Source organism: Mustela nivalis, assembly GCF_964662115.1.
Source record: "Mustela nivalis genome assembly, chromosome: 2".
NCBI classification, from domain to species: Eukaryota; Metazoa; Chordata; class Mammalia; order Carnivora; family Mustelidae; genus Mustela; species Mustela nivalis.
Genome location: NC_139021.1, coordinates 174,455,358 through 174,475,879, shown reverse-complemented (window position 1 = coordinate 174,475,879; position 20,522 = coordinate 174,455,358). Strand labels below are relative to the sequence as shown.

Genomic DNA, 20,522 nt, shown 5'->3' with positions numbered 1-20,522 from the left:
CAAGCAAACAAACAAATTTGTGTACAGCAGCTGGCGACCCCCGCAAAAGGTGGGAAATATTTCAAGGTCACTTTCCCCCCAACGTGCCTTGCCCACAGCAGGTACTCAGTGACTAGCTGAACGGATCCATGCGCAGTTGCATGAATCCAGAAGTGAGTCCCTGGTCTCATCGGGACAGTGAAACACTGACTTAAAGAGAGTGGTCATTCCAAGACTCCAGCCCCTGCACAAGGGTCCTTAGATCAGATCAGCCATCCCTTCTGTGACTTTTCTAAGAGAGGAAGCTTGTTAGAATCAGAGCAATTATAATTTCAGCAGAATCCACTGGAAGCGTCTTCCTGGGAAATGTACTGGGTCCCCTTTCCTGTCAGGGTTGATATGAATTTGGACAAAAAAAACCTTCAAAATTTCGCAACCATCTAGCTATACAAGGGTAATGCACTGAGACCAGCCACAGGGACTGCAGGCTTTGGGGTCAGCCTGTGGCCTGTTACTTGGCTGGTGACTAGCTTAATGTCGCCTCTGTAAAAAAGTCTAAATGTAAAGGAAATAGCACACCTCCTCCTCCTCTCTTTCCTTCCTTCCTTCCTTCGCTCCTTTGTTTCTTCCTTCCTTTTGAACAGCTAACTCCTAGCTAGATGCCACCCACTTCTGCATCAAGTCTTAGTCAAGTCCAAGGCAGGTAGGCCTTGGGAATTAAGTCAAGAGCAAACCTGTGCTTGGACTAGAACTTGCATTGCCCTTTCCCGGGGTTAACGCAGCTCCAGGTAAGCTGCCAGGGTGTTCTAGAATCCCTGCCCAGTGTTTCATAACTCAGACAAAACCCAGGCATTTACTAACGTCAAATTGCCTTTTCTTATTACTTCACATTGGTAATATATTAAAAACTTCCAATTATCTCTTTAGCTTGCAGTTACAAGGTTAGCAGAAAAAGGATGCAAGCTCTCTGAATTTAAAAAAAAAAAAAAAAAAAGCCTGTAGGGAAAGGGAAGGAGCGAGACAGCTGCCCATCACCTGAGCGCAGCTCACTGCAGGCCGAGACAGGGAAACTTCAGGTTCCTCGTTCGCAAATGAACTACTGTGAAGAGCAAATGGGGAAATTCTAAATTAGCCCCCCCCCTTTTTTTTTGATTTGGGGAATAGGTCTCCTTGGAATTAAAAATATTCTGGTCATATTTAATCACTTATGTATACAATAACGGCCTGGACCTGGATCATGGCATTCGCTTATTTGTAAGGAGCCCTAAAATAATCATGGCGAGGGTAGCAGCCAGAGGCCGAAGGCAGAGGAGACCGTACTCACCACCCAAGCTTTAAAGACAGGTCCTAGGGAAGAGAATGGGCTTTCCAGAATACCATTAGTTCCCTAATTTCTTGACCTTTGTTGAAGAGGAGGGCCCAAAGGAGGTTATAATAAGGCTGAAAGTAAATGCTGCATGAATTTATTGATGACCCACGGTCACCGCTAGAGTGAGGGACCGGTCCTGGCAGAGTTGCTCTTCTCCCAAAGTCCACCTGCTCTGTACTGTTCCGCTGAAGTCCAGGGTCCCAGTTTTCTCAGGAGAAAAAATTGCTGTGTTTCCCACCTCCCTTCCTTAAAAATAAACCTTTTTATCCAAAATATACTGTAGATGAACATTCTCCGGGATTCCGGCTGCTTTCTTAAGAGAACCCACTCTGTTACTCAGAAACGTGTTTTCTGCCCCAAACACTTGTGGGGTTCTAGGCACACAGAGTTGGCAACGCCCATCTATGTTGTTGAGGAAAGTCCAGCCCAGTCCGAGTGTGGGGAGACGAAGAAACATGAATCCTTTATTCAGTAAATGCTTGTTAGATGTCTCCGAAGTGCCAAGCATCAGACAGACAGTTATAAAACAGTGTGGCCAGGGCTGTGCCCCGAGAGTTCTGCTCACTGTCTGCTTCCTACAGGGAGCCCAGGGGAGGGAGGGAAGGAGGAAGGGCGAAAAGGAAGAAGGGACAGAGCGAGCGAGGAAGAAGGGAGGGGAGGGGGGGTTGGGGAGGGAAGGAGGGAGGCGTGGTCTCCATAAGGGTAGCATTTGGCAGAGGTCAGTGATAAGTGCCAGCGAAGCCGGTAAGAGTGGAGAAGGGAATTCTAGGCAGCAGGAATGGTAGTAGAAGCAAAATCACAAAAGGAAGGGAGGGCTGAGATTCAAGGCCCTTTTTCTCCGACGGAGAGTGCAAGTTCTCAAAGGCTCCGCAGTGGGTTTGTAGACGGTAGCCCTCCTTATCTGCAGGGACACCTTCCAAGAGCCCCAGAGTTGCCTGAAATGGCAAGCACTACCCAGACTTCTATACGCTACGTTCATCCCCAAAATGCACATGCCGGTGATAAAGGTTTATTGATAAATCGGGCACAGTAAGAGACAACAACAACTAATAATAAAAGAGAACAATGGTAACAGTAGGCATAATAACATAATAAAAGTTAGGTGCATGTGGTCTCTCTCCCTCTCTCAAGGTATGCATTGTCCTATCCTCAGTCTCTTCTTCCGGCGATGCTGGGAGCTGCTGAACCGCCCATGGAATGGGGGATGAGGGGTAGGTGCTGGGACTAGCCAGGCTGCCCTGACTGTCTCAAAAAGCAGGTCATCTGCTTCCTGAGAGCGGGTGGCTGGGGGTAAAGCTGTGGAAAGCGAAACCAGGGTTAAGGAGGACTGCTGTATGATCCTCAGGCCATGATGGTGTGATCCAGAACTTTCCTTTTATCACCATTAAGTGATGCATGTGCTGGGCGCCTGCTTTCTGGCTTCTTGGTGGGAAGAACCGTCCCTCGCTGCAACCCTGACCCATAGGCCTAGGAGCCACTGGTGATGAATGGGGCCATTTTGAGATTCTCTTAGGATCTGAGCTAACTGTAGGTGTTTTCTCCTTTGGGAAAAGTGTAAATTCTTTTGAATTTGTATTGTTTTTTGTATTTGTGTTGTTTTCTGTGAAGAACCAGGAAATGTGCCTTGAGCTGTCCACCCTCCACCGCAGAGCAGGAACTCCAGGGTGGGTGGGAAATTATTCGGTGAACAGCTGAAATGATGGTGAAGAGACACTTTTTTCAAAGTCTATTAAATGCTTGCTTTAAGAGAGATAAAAATCTAACTTGGGATTGTTTTTGTAACTTTACACAACACCTACTGGACAGACTGTTTCCAAAGTTGGAGCCTCTGTCAGGAAAGGACTGACTAAAATACAGGCCACGTGGTCTACAAGAAGAAGTTTTCTGAGTCCCAGGGGCACCTCAAAATCAGAGTAATCTTCCAGAATCCCTGACACTAACATCTAAGCCCGGGCACGGGGGTGACCCACAGCCATGTATCGTACACATGAAGATTCCATGGACAGAGAACCAATGGGGCTCTCAAGTACGAGCTGCAAAAGGAAGGTCACAGACCACATGTCCAGAGGTCCTGTTGTGCTTCCCACATGGACAACACCATTTGGCAGGCTCCAGCACAGGTAGAAACAGGGATTTAGTTACCTGTTTGTGATGGCCAATGGCTCTTCTGAGCAACAGGGGTGGAATGTGGGAGAAGACAGCTGGTCACGATGATCCGTTCTCACTTTGCATGAAGACGACACTGTCAGCTTTCATTATAAAAAGAGGGTTGGCTCTTCCGGGCTCCATGACTGGCGTGCCTACACAGCTGAATGTTCTAGGTCCTGAGGTGTGATCACCGGAAGACCACATTTCTTTACCTTATGAGCATGGGCACAGACATCAATCCTTAAAACCCTTTACCACCTTATATGCTTTTTTAAAATATAGAACTTTTTCAAAGGATTTTACTTATTTGTTTAACAGAGAGAGAGAGAGCACAAGCAGGCAGAGCAGCAGGCGGAGGGAGAGGGAGAAGTAGGCTCTCTGCTGAGCGGAGAGCCCGATGTGGGACTCGATCCCGGGATCCCAGGATCATGACCGGAGCCAAAGGCAAACGCTCCAGTGACTGATCCCCCCAGGTGTCCCACCACATTATATCCTTAAGGCCCACTGTGTGAAATGCATTTCTAGAGTCCCAGAACTGGATCTAAAGTTATAAACAGAGTTTCTTCCCTGGAATGAGATAGAAATCTCACCTCCCATTGAAGCAACATGCCAGAAACTCCAAACGGATGGTCCAGATTTAGGGAGAAGCTTATTATTCACGGCGACTGCCTGGCAGCATCATGAATCGGTAATGAGAATACCACTATCATGGCGGGATCAAGCCCAAAGCCCTGGGATAGCTATGAAATACAGTATTGTGTTTACACACTGTAACCTCATCCCTCAGAAGGCAACAAAAAAGCAGAGCCTCAAATGTGCCTGCTGCTGGGATTTCGTCCCTCCCGGCGGTACCCTGGCCTGAGCTGGCCATCTCCGAAGCAGGGAAGTGGGACAAGAGCGAAGGAAAGCCTGATGCAACCAAAACACTTCGAAGCAAGCTTTAGTAAAACCAGACTGTTGACATTTTATGAACTTAATGGCAAAAAGAACGTGCACTAAAAATAATTTGCATTCTCTGATTATATATGTCAGATCCCTAAATATCTTGATCATGCTATTTTGCTAAAGATATCCTGATGGTGAATCTGTGTATGATTTACATAAATGAGGCATTTGCATAAATTAAATTAACAAATATAAATACGTACTTATAAAATGCTGATACCACTTACTACTCTCATAAAAATAAATTATGAGGGGTGACATATGATAGGCCATGTGGTTTCTGGGCAATCACTGAGCGCCCCTGATGCATACTTGGCATTTTGTTGCGGGAAAGGGGAAAAAACCTACATCTCTGGCATTTCTGAAGGCTCGGTTCTCCCAGGGAAGCCGTAGAACAGACTCATGGAAGATGATGTGTAAAGTGATCAAAAACCCAGATTAGCGCAGGGCTAAGCACGTGGGCACTAGAGTCTGATTGCTTGTGTTCCGCCCCAGCCACTGCGAAGTCTGTGTAGTTTAGACAAGTCACTTCATCTGTGCCTCGACTTCCTCATCTGTAAAGTGGGGATGGTAACAGTGCCACCTCAAAGTTGCTGTAAAGATGAAATGAGTTAATGCCCTTGGGAGGACTGAGAAGGGTGCCTGGCATCCAGGAAATGCACAAAAACCCTTGGCTCTATTACCGGGATTTATCATGCCATCCGAATGTTGGAAGAATATTTTCCCAAGGCTACATAGACCTTTGCTTCTGACCTATCCTTCTCTCTCTCTCTCGATCTCTCTTTCTCTGACTGGTGATGCTTACAGTTTTCTGGTCCTTGGAGCCCTGGAGTCCAAGAAGGAAAATGATCCCAAGGATCATCCCTTACCAGTATGCAAATCACAGCCTGAATTGAGCGGCTGGGGTGACGCTCCCAGGGGGGTTCCCACAAGGCAATTGCAGATGTGTCCCAGACCTAAGACGTGGTCCCCAAATGACTGGCCACACATCCAGAGGCCTCCATGAACCAGCGGGGCTGACCAGTTATTCAGAAAAATCTGCTGCTAGTGGGCAGGGTGCCCCCCCCCCCCAGTTCTGATCCGGCCAGCGAGAGAGCTGAATTCCTCACCCCCACCCTGTTGTGCTCCGTCCAGCTCAGTGTTGGTCACCACAGCAATCACGACGTTTTCGGCCAGTGGCTGCCGCATCTACCTCTGAAGCTGGATCCTCGATCCCACAGGCTTCTTTCCAAAGGGCAGCAGATGCGCCCTGAGTTACCTCTTCTCCCCTTGCTCGTACCCACAGGAACTGTATAATGCTTACTTCTTGGGAGAGAGTTACTTTCTTTTTTCTTTTCTAAATAAAGCTATATTTTATTTAAAAATGTTTAAACTGATTCTCAGAGATCAATGACTCTGTTTCTTTTACTGCTTTTTTGGGTCCATAGAGAAAACTGTCTGTTTTCTAGTGAAATCCAGATCTTTCCTATGGAGCCTGGATAGATCCAATTACATTCATCAGCTGCTCTCCAAACCATATAACACCTTCAGAGGTTTCTAAACCACCCTCCAATGTCTCTCTCAAATTTTCCCTCCCATTTGAGCAGGCGTCGTGCCCACAGCACCCTGGCTGGTCGTTAGAGCAGAGCTCCATGTGGCCTTGCTAGAACCCTAATCCCAGCTGTGGGGTCTGAGGGCACCAAAGGCCTTCTGTCCTAGAAGATCACACCTGCTTTGTAATTTTGTGCCTCACTGGGCCGGTGACCCCCAAAACCCATTTTTGGGGTCAGACAAGTAATTACTGTAAGAGCAGCTCTCAGTAAACCAGCCATATTTTTTACATATGGTGTCCCAACCACTGTGCTTTGTAAGTTTTGCCCTAGTGGAGATGGGACCTTAGTACTGGGATGTGACACTGACGTCCTATCCCAGGTGAGTCCTCACTAGCGTAGATGGATTAAGTCCAATTTGGCAGCCCAGTGATGTCCACCCACACTGGGCCAAATGTTTGGGAAGAAAGCCCCAGTGTCTCTTTGTCCCCAGTGATACCCTGTAGTCCTACTTAATAGGACTGTAATAGTCATCAGACTCTCTCACAGCTCTCTTACCTAAGATCTCTGATTTAGCTTCTTACCCAGCTGCTCTGGGCCTCAGCTCTCACACCTGCTTGGACAGGAAACATGGAGTTCTGCACAGTCTCATCATAGGGTTATTGCAAAGATCAAATGAGATCCCATGGGGGAGAAGCACCAACACCTACATTGGTTACTGAGATTACCTTTTTGCTGAGAAAGATACCCTATCAGCCTTGTATGTGAGCAACTCTCTATTGGAAACTTCTACACTGGAAAAGATAGCAGCTAATTTTAGACTGTTGCTTGAATTCTAATTCTGGATTTCTCGCCCTCGTCTTGCTCTGAAGCTCCAGACTCAAGCATCCAACTACAGGCTGGAAGGGCCCTTGGAGGAAGCCAATGACACCGGCCGTGAAGACTCCTATTGGAGGAGCAGTGACTGAAGAGGCCACTGGGGGAGCAAGCGTGGGTCACCACAGCTCTGGCCTTCCCCTCCTCCTGATCCAGACGAGGACTGGACCGAGGTTACTTCTCTGAAGATGGTAACCTCTTGCTATTATCACTTGGAGGTCCCAGTCAAATGAGAGTTCTAGGTGATTCCAAAATGAGGGTTATGATCACATTATAGAACAGCGTTTCTTGGTAAATTGTCTGCCACCTACATCAGAATGTCTGGGGTCACTTGATCCTGGAACAGATTCCTAAGTCCACTGACCCACACTCTGAGCGTGGGCCTGGGGATTTGCATTTAATAAGCCTCTTAGATGATTTCTCCATTTTAAAGTTTGAGAGTCACAGCTTTAGTTACCTTTCTCTGCTCATCTGTACTGTTTTCATGATGAACACGGCGGGCATTTCTACTAAACATTTAAGACAGAATGTAAATGGTGTTTCCCTGGACTTTTGCAGGTTGCAGCATAAATTGTGGGGCTCTCTGAAGATCTTAAAAAATCTAAGGGCTTTGGAAAGGAAGCCCATTATACAAAATGAAGTATTCCTATCTCATCATCCTTCCATTGCCTTTGCACCTAAGAGGACTTGTCCTTGAACGAGCCCATCACATGCACATTCATTCATTCACTTAGTGCTTTGCTGTATCACACAGTGATGAGTAGATGAACAAGACACAATCCTGGTCTCAAAAAAATAAAAAGTTCTATCTAGTAGAGAAGATAGATGGTTACATCAAGAAAGGCAACGCGTTATCCTGAGTACTACCTCAGATTTCCTCTAGGAACATCCCGCCACTGAGCCAACCCATTCTGGCTTCGACATGCAACGGTGGGAGTGGGACTGATTTTTGGCAATCAAGGCTCAAAATAGATTCCATCCATTTGTCTGATTCAACATAATGCTACGAACATGGTCTGTACCTTATCCAAATAGTTGAGTTGAATTATTCAATATTGTGCGTGCCAACCATCTTGGCACCGGGTGCTCCATTTTAAAGAAGGCCCTGTGTTTTGGAAACTTCGATTATGACAGCAAAGCAGTGAGAAGACTATGTGAATGGGGTATTGGGCATGTGGCTGGATTAAGAATGGGAAATTAAGAATCTTCTAGGAATTCAGAGAGAACAGGGAAGAGGGAGAAGTAGTGGGTGGCAGAATGAAAGATAGTGGCAGATAAAAGGGAGGGGGGAGTGTAGAGATAGCTAGTGAGAGACATAGACGGTGGTCCCTAAAGGTGGGCCAAGTTGGTGACCCATGGGTGGGTCTCTCTTGCCACCCCTCCCCCATTCCTCATTAAGGTCCATCCCCAGGCTCCAGAAGTAGAGTGGGCCCACGACAATGACAGCATTCCCCACCGAGGAAGTCGGAGTGGGAATGTGCTCATTCTCCCTTCCCTCTCCCTGTGACATCCATCAGAAAGGGGTAGCTTGCGAGCTCTGAGAGAGGGGGGAAAATAAGCAGAAGTAATTTATTCGGGATCTTTGAGAGGATAATAGCCAATTATTTGTTTATAACACTGGTTAAATTTTCATTAGGCAGATTAATGGAATATCATGTACTGTCAACATTGGACTGAGGGGTGGTCTGTAAGAGATAAACGGGCAAACAGGCTCTGTGTCTCTCTGAGTAAATTAGTTTTTGCTTTCCTGTTTTTCATATGAAAATGGGCAAGGTGGTCAAGGTGGTGCATTTTAAAACAGGTCTCGAGATGGGCCAAATTGGTTAAATATGAAAGCAATCCTGGTAATAAATACATTATAATAACTTAGCATCATGGCCATAATTTGGATTTCATGAAAGTCTGGGATAATGTCGATTTTTAACCTGCTCTCTTAATACACATTTCCTCTCCCTGAACTCAAACGCTGGTTGCTGTGAGGTGAAAACACATTACTTTGGGGGCCTGATTTGTCTGTATAATGCGCTCAGTATTACAGCTGGTAAATGCAAGAGACAGCTCAGCTTTCTTGTGAGCTCTGGCATTGTCATCCTGGATGGCAGGAGTGGGTCCCGCGTGCTGCTATCAGGATCAGAATCCCCAGGGCTCATCGAGCAGGGAGAGTTGCTTATCGTTCTGGAAGTAGACTGAGAGGTGCACCTTCAACAATTTGTTTGATGCCATGTCTTCAGTTAGGGTTGAAGCCCTAAATGGGTGGGCTTCTGAATCTTGACACTATTTCATGTAAGAATCAGTGGATTAAACTCTAGAATAAAAAAAAAATAAACTATTCTACTAGCAATTTGGAAATCTCTCTCTCTCTCTCTCACACACACACACACACACACACACGTACACACACACACGCTGAAATGGGTCATTTTCTAACAACTGGCAGGTTGCAGCTTTTAAAAAAGTAACTGGCAAGTTAATTGTTTTAGTCTAATAACCCTTGTAAAGACATCCAAGTTCTCAAATACACAATGAAAATAAGACTTTTCATTTGCCCATCCACTCTGGATTTTTAAAAATGTTATTACTTGGAAGAAATGTAATTTGTTGGAATGATAGAATGTAATTTTTTTCTTTAAAAAAAAAGAGGGAGGGAAGGAGAATTATAGGGAAGAGTTGAAAAGAAGGCAGAGCAGAGGGAAAGAAGGCGGGAAGGAAAAAGGGAGGGGGAGAAAAGGCCATTTGCAGTGCTGTGGAAAATCAACTAAATGAGACCTGTTGTTCTTTTCATAAAATGCCAAAATATGCAGCAAGTATGTCTCCTAAAATCTCTTTCAAAAAGATAAGGCACTACTGTCAGTTTCTGCAAACCATTTTACTGGTCTGTATACTGACTTCTCTTCAAAACAATTCTAGGCCCCAAAGTAATTCCTAGCAAGAATTGGTTATACAGGTACATTTGTTTTCTAAAAAGAAAATAAACATAGCTTTCCCTACTAAAGACACGTCTGAGAGGCCCAGGTCCAGGGTCCCGTGCCTGGGATAGCCCTTGCTGCGCATGACAGCGCGCCTGCGGTGTGGTGGGGGGTGAGGAAGATGGAGGACCCGTCTTCCTGCTCTACTTTCTCTTCGTGCTCGTCTCCTCCATGTCTTCACAACGGTGATGGAAGGGGGACTGGGTGAGCAGTAATCAGGCTGAACAGAGAGCTGAGCTAGTTGGGGCTTACAGGGGCTTACAGGGAAAGTGGGGGTTCCCAGCCTCCCTTCTGAGTGGTCTAAATCCTTCCTCAGTCAAAGATTCCAAGTCCGGGAACAGCAAATGGGCAGGTGTTGTTGGCACCTGTTCTGAATGGGGAGATACGTGGCTCGAAGGCCACATCTGTCTGCAGACTGTGAAGTGAGGAGGGCCCTTTTATGGTCACTGGCTAGGATAATGAGCCTTCAGAGCTTCTAGGGAGATTCATTTCTTCAATATCCCACATTTGTGTGTTGTATAGGAACCCCCTCGGACACAGAGGCCTCACAGTTGTACAGACTTTGGCAGAAATATTACGAACTTCACGAGGAGTTCAGTTGGACGGGAAGGTGGGTAGGAATCCTTTCAAAGTCTCTTGAAATCAGCACAGGACCACTTCCTTTGAAACAGCATCCTGAACCACAGTTCCCAGGGTCTGGGCTGCAAGGTGTCCGTGTGGGAAGGTCATTTTGGTTATCCTCGAATGAAAGCTCTGCTGGCTGGAGGGTCCAGATAGGCCCACTGAATGCAGAGCTTTGTACCGCCTTGACCAGCAATAATGGCAGCCACAGGGAAGAAGCCAAGGTTGGGTTTTCCTAATTTGAAATATGAAAGATATTCTCTGGGCTATTACATCCCTTTAGTGAAGGCAATTCACATTCTTTTAGTGGTTTATCCTGCTTATAATGATCAAATCCTAGAGTCAGAACTTCTAATGCAAACCACTTTTACAGCTGTAATTGGATCTAAGGCAAATGAAACCACCAAGTGGCCTAAGACTCCCTGGCAATGTTCAATCAGGATATGATATCATTTATGAAAGTGATATCTTACTATTGATACTTCTCCCAAGAGCAGCGCAAATTAGAGACATACTTGAGTGATTCTTGGGCCTCGCCAACAGACAGCATGAGAGGAGGCCACTGGTACAGTGGGGATTCACAAACGTAGCATGATGCACATTTCATTGTGGTCATTTAATGCAAACCCTATGAAAGTCTTCTGCTGGGTCTCAGGGTAAAAGAAGTTCTAACATTTTGGGAACCACATGAAATGTGGTTCTTAAGAAAATTCAAGAACTGATAATGCTAACAACATCTGAAAGCAGACTTTGGGGGACTATGAAATACATGGTCATAAAGTAAAAACACATGAAAATCCCCATTGCTTCTACCCGGACAAGACCCTGCTCTAAGCCCATGTGTGCATACACACACACACACACACACACACACGCACTCTAAATCCAGGGGTTTGCATTTGCCCACCAATGATGCAGAGCTCTGAGTCCTATGAGGAGATGGCTTCAGTTCCTAAATGCCGATATAAGTAACAGGTATATATCTCAGTCCATAAATTCAAGTAAGCAAAGACATATAATTGCTATATTGACTATATTTTATATATTTAGAAATGTATCTAATGGTTTCTATTTTCAGTGTAATTCTGACTATAGCATACCCTTAATTGACCTTCCCCCTCCCACCCTGGGGTTAAGGTACAGTTTCAGGATCATATGCAGTTATATGGGGAGATGAAGAGCATCTGGTCTACCTGCCATCAGCCCACAAAGGTTACAACTCCTGAGGGAGGAGTCATCCTCCCTCGGTGACTCCTGAAGGCCTGAACTCTTTATTGCTTCTGTACCATACTTGAGATATGGGAAATTTTCCCAAATTGCCTTTGGCCCTCTGCCTAGACACACCCTATGGCTACTTCTCTCTGAGGTCTTGTGGTCAAGAGGTTTTGCTAGTAAGTTGGAGCTTGTCTCCCTTTGGCACAAAAAGAATCCTTGTCTGTTACTTAACCATTAAACCTCAGTTTTTCCATCTGTACAATGAGAAGAATAATAGCTATAGTAAACAATAAATAATAGTGCTTTAATAAATATATTACAGATAGGTTTGAATGGCCATAGATGGAAACAAAAACACCCAGACTCACAAGGCTCCCTGACTCATTGATGCTATGGTGGTCCCATCCTTTTCTATTCAAAGTACATCATTGGTATTTCTAGAAACTATGATGCCTACTTGCTACAAATTCCTGGATGCTGCTTTGGTCTTCCTTCATGACTCTTTATATTTTAGCTTTCCACTGAATTATACTATATATTATAAAATACAAAAAAATACAAGTAAATAATGTAATCAGCATCAAGAACAAGAAACAAGATAACCAACCTCCCAGAAATTCCCCTCATGCTCTCATCCCATCACTACCCACCCTCCAAGGGTAGTCATGATTTTGACTACAAACAACATGGGTTAGTTTCATCTTCTTTATATAAGTGGAATCATATATTACCTTTGGGGATCTGGCATCTTTTACTCTATGTTTGTGAGATTTAACCAAATGTTGTGCATAGTTGTATATCACTCAGTGTCACTGGGGTATAGTTGTCCTTTATGTAAATGTACCCGCACTTACTTGTTTTCATTTCAGAGCATTTACAAGTGACAACCTTGAGCTTGGCATCCCCACTTAGATGCGTCTGTAGGATACTTGGGGGCTTGGCCGTCATGATACAGAGATTTTTGCTAGCCTGGGTAGCTCAAGGTATGTGTTGTGGCCTGACAAGATGGACAAATTTCCTTGACACTTGAAGAATGACAGCATATTATTTCATCAACACGAGTTCTCCTGATGTGTCTCTAAGAATGACTATGCAGTGTCTTGAGTAATCTTGGCTTTTACACAGAACTTCTCTGCATCTTTGCTGAAGCCCCTGGAGCAAACATAATGATTCATAAAGGACACTGACTTCCATTGTGATGCCTAGGAGGAAACACGGATGTTTCCTTACACAAAAGGTGTGCCACCTTGTTCACCCTCACAAAACCCTGTGCTGCTTTTAATTCATTTAATGTCTGCTCTTGGGTGTCTACTATGTTAACCATTTAGCCCCTGCACTCAGAGCTCGCTGCTGGATGGTTGAGACACAGGGATAGATTGGCATCTCAATAAATGTGGGACAAGTGCTGCGAGAGGTATGAGCAAGGACAATCTAGGTATTTAGGGTCAGAAAAAGATCCTGGGTAGAAGGGACATTATTCTTCCCATTCTCCATTGTCATCTGTGGCTAAGATAAATTAAGTGGCATGTCCAAAGCCACAGATCTAAGAAGTCTGGAGCAGGAAATAAAACCCAGGTCACCCTACCCCCAAGTGGTCACTGCTTACCCTTTCTATGTGTGCCACCGAATTCATGGTGAGTCATCTTCTTCCAGCTCATCCCAGTCTATTGACTGAGTCCAGGAATGTGGCACAAGGGAGGAAAAGAAGGGAAGGAACAAAACTGTGAGGAGGGGAGGGAGTCAATGGAGAGACTGAAGAAGAGATGGAGCCCTAAGCTTTATAAACTCCGTCCCTTCTCATTAGAAAATCAGAAAGAGGCTGAGAATCTTAAAAGCCTATTATTGGAGCTGATGTTCCACATGGCATTTCAGATGAAACTGCATGAGCAATGATGATAATTCCTCTCTGATGTTTAGAATTGGAACTAGTAGAAGGGAAGGACTAGGCTTTGAATTAGATCAGGCTACATGTGTGTACTCTTCATTGTTTTTATTTTCTGGCTGCAGGATTAACAGTGCTCATCAGAAAAATTTCAAGCAATAATTTGGTGTAGAGTCACCCAGATCTTCTCTCCCTCTCATATATATTCATGATACTCATAGATGTGTGTATATAATATAATGGTCAATAAAGCAGAAAACCTGCCCTACATATATCTCAAACCATAGCTTCTGAATCACAGAAAGCATGGAGCTGCTAGTGGTCTCAACCTCCACAGGTGATGTCATGGAGATGATAATCTCCAAATTACCTCTAATCCTGTAATGGCTTCCAAACCACATATTATGCCACATGTGACAACCCAATTACTAATACCACCATGTTCATGTATGCAAAGGACAGCTTGCTTTTCAGTCCTGTGATTACATGAATGCACAGCGACAAATTAGCTACCAATTTTGGTGCAGTATGAGGAAACTGCCATTCATAATACTTTCCAAGGAAAACCGTAACCAAACAGCCATAGTGAAAGTCAAGTGTCATCCAAGCGAATTTGTCAAATGGTGAAGCAAATGTGTCTCCAAGGCCCTGGCTGTTCTCTGAACTAGGAAAAGTCATCATGGTTCTTCATTTAGTACAGAGACAAATAAGAACCCATAGGCATTGAAATCCCACAGCACAAAACTAGAGAAGTATAGACTATCTGTGCCAAGTGTCCCCAACTCTAATAATTGGAACAAAAAACAATGGGGAAAAATCTCCAATTTATGTCACTTTCAGAACACGGACTCTGTAGTTATTCTTTGATGGTCCTTACAGATCAGCTAGTTTAGCCAAAACCCAGAGAAGAGAGGTCTTACATGTAACTAAGCAGAGCTCAGCCTCAGCCCATGTCTCTGAAATTATAGCATCACCCAGGAGGCTGCCAAAACAGACTGAGAACCTGTGACCAGGTTTTGAAAAGGAAGGAAAGGAACACGTCCTCTCCTCTAAATCCTCTACCCCATGAGCATCAGAATGGTTCTCAATTTCCCCTGTTCAAATTAATACTCAATGAATGCTCCAACATACTCCTCCTTTAGGCTTCATAATTTTTCAACCACTTCAGTTCTGACCTTTATTATTTCTCACTTTTTGGGGCTTCTCCATGAATTTTCTCCTTTGTCACCCCAGGTAGGGCTGACCACTCCTTCTCCTGTGCCCCAGCTCCACACCAAATATAGCACCTCCCACATATTGCACTCTAAGGATATGCCTGTCTTCGCTGAAGATGATCAGTTCTCCAAGACCAGGAACAGTCTTTCACTTGCCTTTATAATCACATAATCCCTGGCATATGTCAATAAACTCAATAAATTCTTGTTGAATGAAATAGATAGGCAGATAGATAAACAAAGGATCTAACCTCACATTCCGTTTATATGTCCTGACCTGATTCAAATTCAAATGGGAACAATTGCCTTTTCATCACCATCTAGCCTAAAACCTTCTTCTTCTGAAAAGAATGTTGTGAGCTTGCTCTAGGATACAGGACCATAACCACTCTAGATTTCCACGTGCTCTTCTCCCTTAGAAAAAATATGGCGGCCCTCTTGCTGCATTGAGGCCCTGTGTTCTTTGCATAGTGGATGTGTAAAAATAGATTTAAACTAGAAATGGATGGCCCCAGATGGATGTGGTTGGGATGTGGAAGAACATCTTGAACTATTTTTCAAACATTTCAGTTTCGGCAAAAACCAAAACATGTTTTGCCAATCACTTTCCCTTAATTTTAAAACCCATGGATTTCAAAGGAAATTTAATCTGAATGTTTCTCCTTCATTTACCTCATCTCTTCAAAATGTTCTCCTGAAAAAGTGAACTGATGTCCTAGAAGTTTAAAGGACCTTTTAAAGTTTGTTGGTTTCTTTTAAACGTCGAGCCACTTCACAATTTGAAAGGGAATCAAAAAGCCCCGAATCTTAGAATAAAAGAAAAAGAAATAGTGCAAGTTGGTTTAAGTTTAGATCTAGGAAGTGGACTCTATGTTTCCCATGCTGAAACAAAGGAAAAAAGGTTAAAATAAAAAATTAAAGGAAATACAGTTGTTTAAAAGGTGGATAAAATCTACATAATCAATGGACAAAAATAAAGTTAGAGATTATTACAGATATTGATTCATCTGTAATGGAGATTATCACAGATTCTTGGTTCATTGATTCACTCTGGTTTATTTGTCATAGAGTCCAAGTATACATCGTCAATATCTCCTTAATCATACTTACAAAGAGCATGCACATGACCATTGCAGAGAAATCATGATGAAGCTTTAAAGGGAAGGAAGTGGCAGAATTGTAGGCACACAACTCCCTCTAAGCTCCTTAAAATATGCCAGTTACAGCTCTCCCCCACCCATTACTCCATAACCAGGTCACTGGTGGCACTTGGATGGGATTTTTTTTTTTTTAAAGATTTTATTTGTTTATTTGACAGACAGAGATCACAAGTAGGCAGAGAGAGAGGAGGAAGCAGGCTCCCCGCTGAGCAGAGAGCCCGATGCGGGACTCGATCCCAGGACCCTGAGATCATGACCTGAGCCGAAGGCAGCGGCTTAACCCACTGAGCCACCCAGGCGCCCTTGGATGGGATTTTTGTCAACAATCTGCTTCTGGTGTTTTCACACTGGGGTGGACGCACCCTACAGACATTACCTGATCTCCTTTTATTCCACAAGATCCTTCCCCTTTGTAAGTTACAAGCCAGGAACAGGTTGGGCCCCTGGGTCATGTGTCTAATTCATCGGAGTCACTAGGGGAAATTTAGTGCACAGCAGAAATCCAGTCAACACCCTTGTTCTCAATGGTTAATATACTGTTTGACACCACTGTGGCCAGCAGAAGAATTAGTCCATCTATCCCAGACCACCCACACTACTAATAGCTAATAACTAACACATGGGGAGACCATGGCTAATGATATCCCTGGGCTCAGTGGTTCATTGTGTTTTTCTTTCTTTCTTTTTTTGTTTTGCTCTCTTTATCAGCATTCACTCATTCAATTAATAATCATTGAGTGCTCATTGAATGCCAGGTGCTTTGGTGGGCGTTTTGGAGGAGACACAAAGATGAGGGTACTGCTATCAAGAACACACAGGCTCATAGGATCAACAGTCACATTGATGCTTTCATTCATGTACCGCTGTGGTCAATAAAATACATACTAAGGAGGGTACATTTTAAGTCAGAGAAACCCAAATGGGGAGGCCTACTGTGTCTCCCAAAGGAGTGACTGACATACTTAGCTTCCCAGAACCAATCAACATTGATATATTCATGCACAGGGAAGTCCTTAGCAGCAGAGATGTATTTAAGGACAAATGAAAAACTGGAGGAAATTCTTGAATACTTTCTGAAAGACCATGTGAGTGATGGGAATATAAAAAAGGCTAATAAGGAAAAACATGAATCATAGACTCCTAAAAAAGTTGACTGAGAATACCTCCAAATGAGAACTGATAATAGAATTCCCCCATCAATCAAAGCGTCTTGTCTTTTTAGACCAGGAATCTTTGACTTCTAAGAGCTTGCCAGTCCTAGTCCTGCCACATTAACTTGCCTCCCAAACAAAGATTCCAAGAACCACACGTTTTTAATTATACAAAGTAAAGGTTGATGAATGATTCATACAACTAATCTAAACTTGGGCCAGGTTAAAATAATACTGTGTAATAACTTATATTTATATAGCTCATAAGAGCACTTTTCTTCAGAGCTAAAAGTAGTTTTCAGATACTATCTCGTCTCTTCTCATAACATCCTTGTGAAACAGACATGGTGAGAGTATCCTCACTTTCCTTCCGTGGACAGGGCAACGAAGGGCCAGAAAATCTCACACCCAAGTCCAAGATCACACAAGATGGTAGACGAAAACCCGGGACCATACCTGTACTTAGGAGCAAAGTCATTTTAAAACTCTGGGAAAAAGGGACAGCAGCACTGACAAAGCAGGCTTCTTTCATGATGGCAAGTGATCACATAAATGTGGAGGCTGAGATATTGTTAGCTCTAGGCAACAAGGTTCTCTTTGTCTTGGTCGTTGGGGGGGCATCAGAAGTACTTAGGGATTTGGGGTGCTAAAGACAAGAAATTCTGAGTCAAACCCGTGGCTCCAGGATTCTTTCTGTCAACTAGGAAGCAAAGACGGTGGGAATCAGCATGGCCATGGCAGTGGAAAGCAGTGCCTGACTTTGCATCCTTGTAGTCTGCCACCCTCTGTACCTCTGTTCTGGGGCTTTCTCTGAAGTCGTGAAGGAAAGGCATCTTGCTCTCTTCAGGCAGTCTGGAAGCGCCTGCGTAGCTGCCCCCTGAATGGAGTTGCGTGTGGATGTCTGAGCTCCTCATCCCTCAGCCGGGTAACTGAGGAAGGTCCCTAGTGCTTCCCAGAATCTCCTGATGAGATTAAGCTCTAGGCACCTCCCATGGTCACCACACAGATAACACACACTTGAGAGCTACCTTCCCAGCCCGGTCTCATTTCCCAATAGACAATTTGCCCAGAAACTTTGCAGCGGGGTCCGCTTCTGGGGGAACTCAATCTGTGACAATGATTCTAACAAGTTCAATGCCCTGGTAACTCACCTTTGAGCCACATCCGTGGACCAAGCCTCCATTAAAAGCCATGTGAGTCCCTCTTTCAGGCTCTAGGTTTCCCCAGGCTCCCTAAACATCATGGAAGAAGAGGATGTTGTTCAGTCTGACACTGAACTTGAGCAAAGAGGAATAAAAGTAGAGATGTGCTTTGGAAACCCCAAAATCATCCCAGACTAGTTTTTTTGTTTGTTTGTTTAGTTTTGTGTACGTGTGTGTGTGTGTGTGTATGTGTGTGTGGACTGAATCAGGAAGTTAGAAATGGGTATACTTTTGGAATCCATATTTTCATTCTTTAATGTAGTTTAGGTGAGTTTCTTCTTCCACCTAGTATATGGGCAATGGTCCATGTGAGATATCATAATATCTAAAATTCCTGACCGAGGAATGTTGGCCACGTGTGGTACACTTGCATGCAGAAGTCAGTGTGATGAGTATAGTTGCCCTCTAGTGGCTTAGTAGTTATTTGCAGAATGTAAATTCATTCATTCATTTGTTTGTTCATTCATTCATTCACTCCATCAGTCAGTCAAGTAATAATCGTGCCCTTGTTTTGTTCCAGACATAGTGCTAAGGGCGGAGGAAATAAACAGCCACTGTCCTTGGCCTCATAAAGCCTGCAGTTTTGTGAAGGAAATAGATAGGAAAGCAAATTAATACTAATAATCAAATAATTGAAAGTAGTAATCAGACCGACCAGGGAAAGCGATGAGGTGCCGTGAGAGAAAAGCAGATCATATCTCGTTTTTGAAGTGCAGTGAGAACCAGAGAAAGTCTCTCTGTGGAGTGATATTTCAGCTGAAATCTGAAGGGGGAATAGTCAGGCAAAGTGTGGGGAAGGGCAATCTTGGCAGAGGGACTAGCATATGCCAAGGTCCTGAGGAGGCAAAGAACTGGAAACATATTTTCACAGGAAGTATATAGCCTAGTGATTAAAATCATGTAGTATAGATTCCGGCAGGCTGGGTCCCCAAAGTCCTGCCTCTGTTATTAACTCTGTGACCCTGGGCAAGAAACGTAACTTCTCTGTGCCTCTTCTGTAATGAGGGGGAGGAAGGTTTTCAGTCATAGTAAGTGTCTTGCTGTGCCAGGCATTCTGTGAGCAAGTGGGCTGATTAGGCATAGAACTGACCAAGTCTTAGGAGATCACTTCCAACATGCTGCATCATTTAAGACTCCATGTTCTTTGGATCCTCACCCCTCAGTGTGGTCTGAAGATCAGTGGGCATCTACATCACCCGGAAGCTTATTAGAAATGCCAAACCTCCAGGTCCCACCATAGTCCTTCTGAATCAGAGCCTGCAATCAACAAGGTGTGAGTCCTGCACATTCAAGTTTGAGAAGTGCTGCTTTAGAGGCCTTGAATGCCAAGGACCCTCAAGGTCAAAATAACAACAGGTCCTTGTGGAAAGTGCTACCAGGTAACAGCTCTATCGTATTTTGACTTCAACACTGTCACTTTGGAACCTAAGATCTAAAGAAGAAAAGATTCCCCTCCTCTCGCACAGGGATTGGAAGGCGGGGACAGGAACTTCCCATTGTTCAAATTGGATTGTCCAGTTCTCAAGGGCAAAGTAGGAATGCAGGGAAAGAGAGAAAGGAAAAGGAATATAACTTTTCTTCTTTTATAACCCCCAGTGTTAACCCCATCTCTCTCTAAAAGTGTCTTTCTAAAGAGTGACTGATGGGCCTCCCTTCCCTCATGTTTGGTCACCACTAAAATAAAAGTTCTCCTACTCTCATCCATCTGAAATTCGTGATTGACATCACCATATTGAAATGTAATCATATGCTTGATTATGTTGCCATGAAACATAAATGATATTTGTCAGAAGATGAACAAAGCTAAAAAGTATAACTTTATTTTTTTTAAGTAATCAGATTTTTTTTACCTGTTTTATAAATAATCCATGACTATGGGATACTTCTAATATTATTTACAACACAGAGAACAAAACACAAAGATTTATAGGCTGCTAGTATTATCTGAACATCAAGCAAGTATTTTTAGCACCATTTCCCTCCTAAATGTACAATTTAGATTTCGTCACATTTGTAATTACTTTGAACATTTCACACACACAGCACAAAAGATTCCAATGTGACATTTCCTTTGATAAACTATTATGTTCATTGTGAATTCTAAATCAAATCTTGTTACCAAATAATACTACACATTAGAGGTTTCCATAGTTTATTTGCAAAATAAATAAATAAGCACACAATAATCTCAAATGAAAACAAATCAAGGATGCATTCCTAATACATTAGCATTATGTTTGATCATTTTTGTGATAAGATTTAGGT

General features: G+C 43.8%; 1 long non-coding RNA gene across 2 annotated transcripts in view; it reads left to right on the top strand.

Moving 5' to 3' along the window:
• Positions 1-9,928: 9,928 nt before the first annotated feature.
• LOC309858701 overlaps positions 9,929-20,522 on the top strand; it is a 38,252-nt gene continuing 27,658 nt past the window's right edge. For both annotated transcript variants that reach the window (XR_014308313.1, XR_014308314.1), the window contains exons 1-2: positions 9,929-10,016; positions 10,335-10,422. This is a non-coding gene — a long non-coding RNA (uncharacterized lncRNA). The remainder of the gene's footprint in view (positions 10,017-10,334; positions 10,423-20,522) is intronic.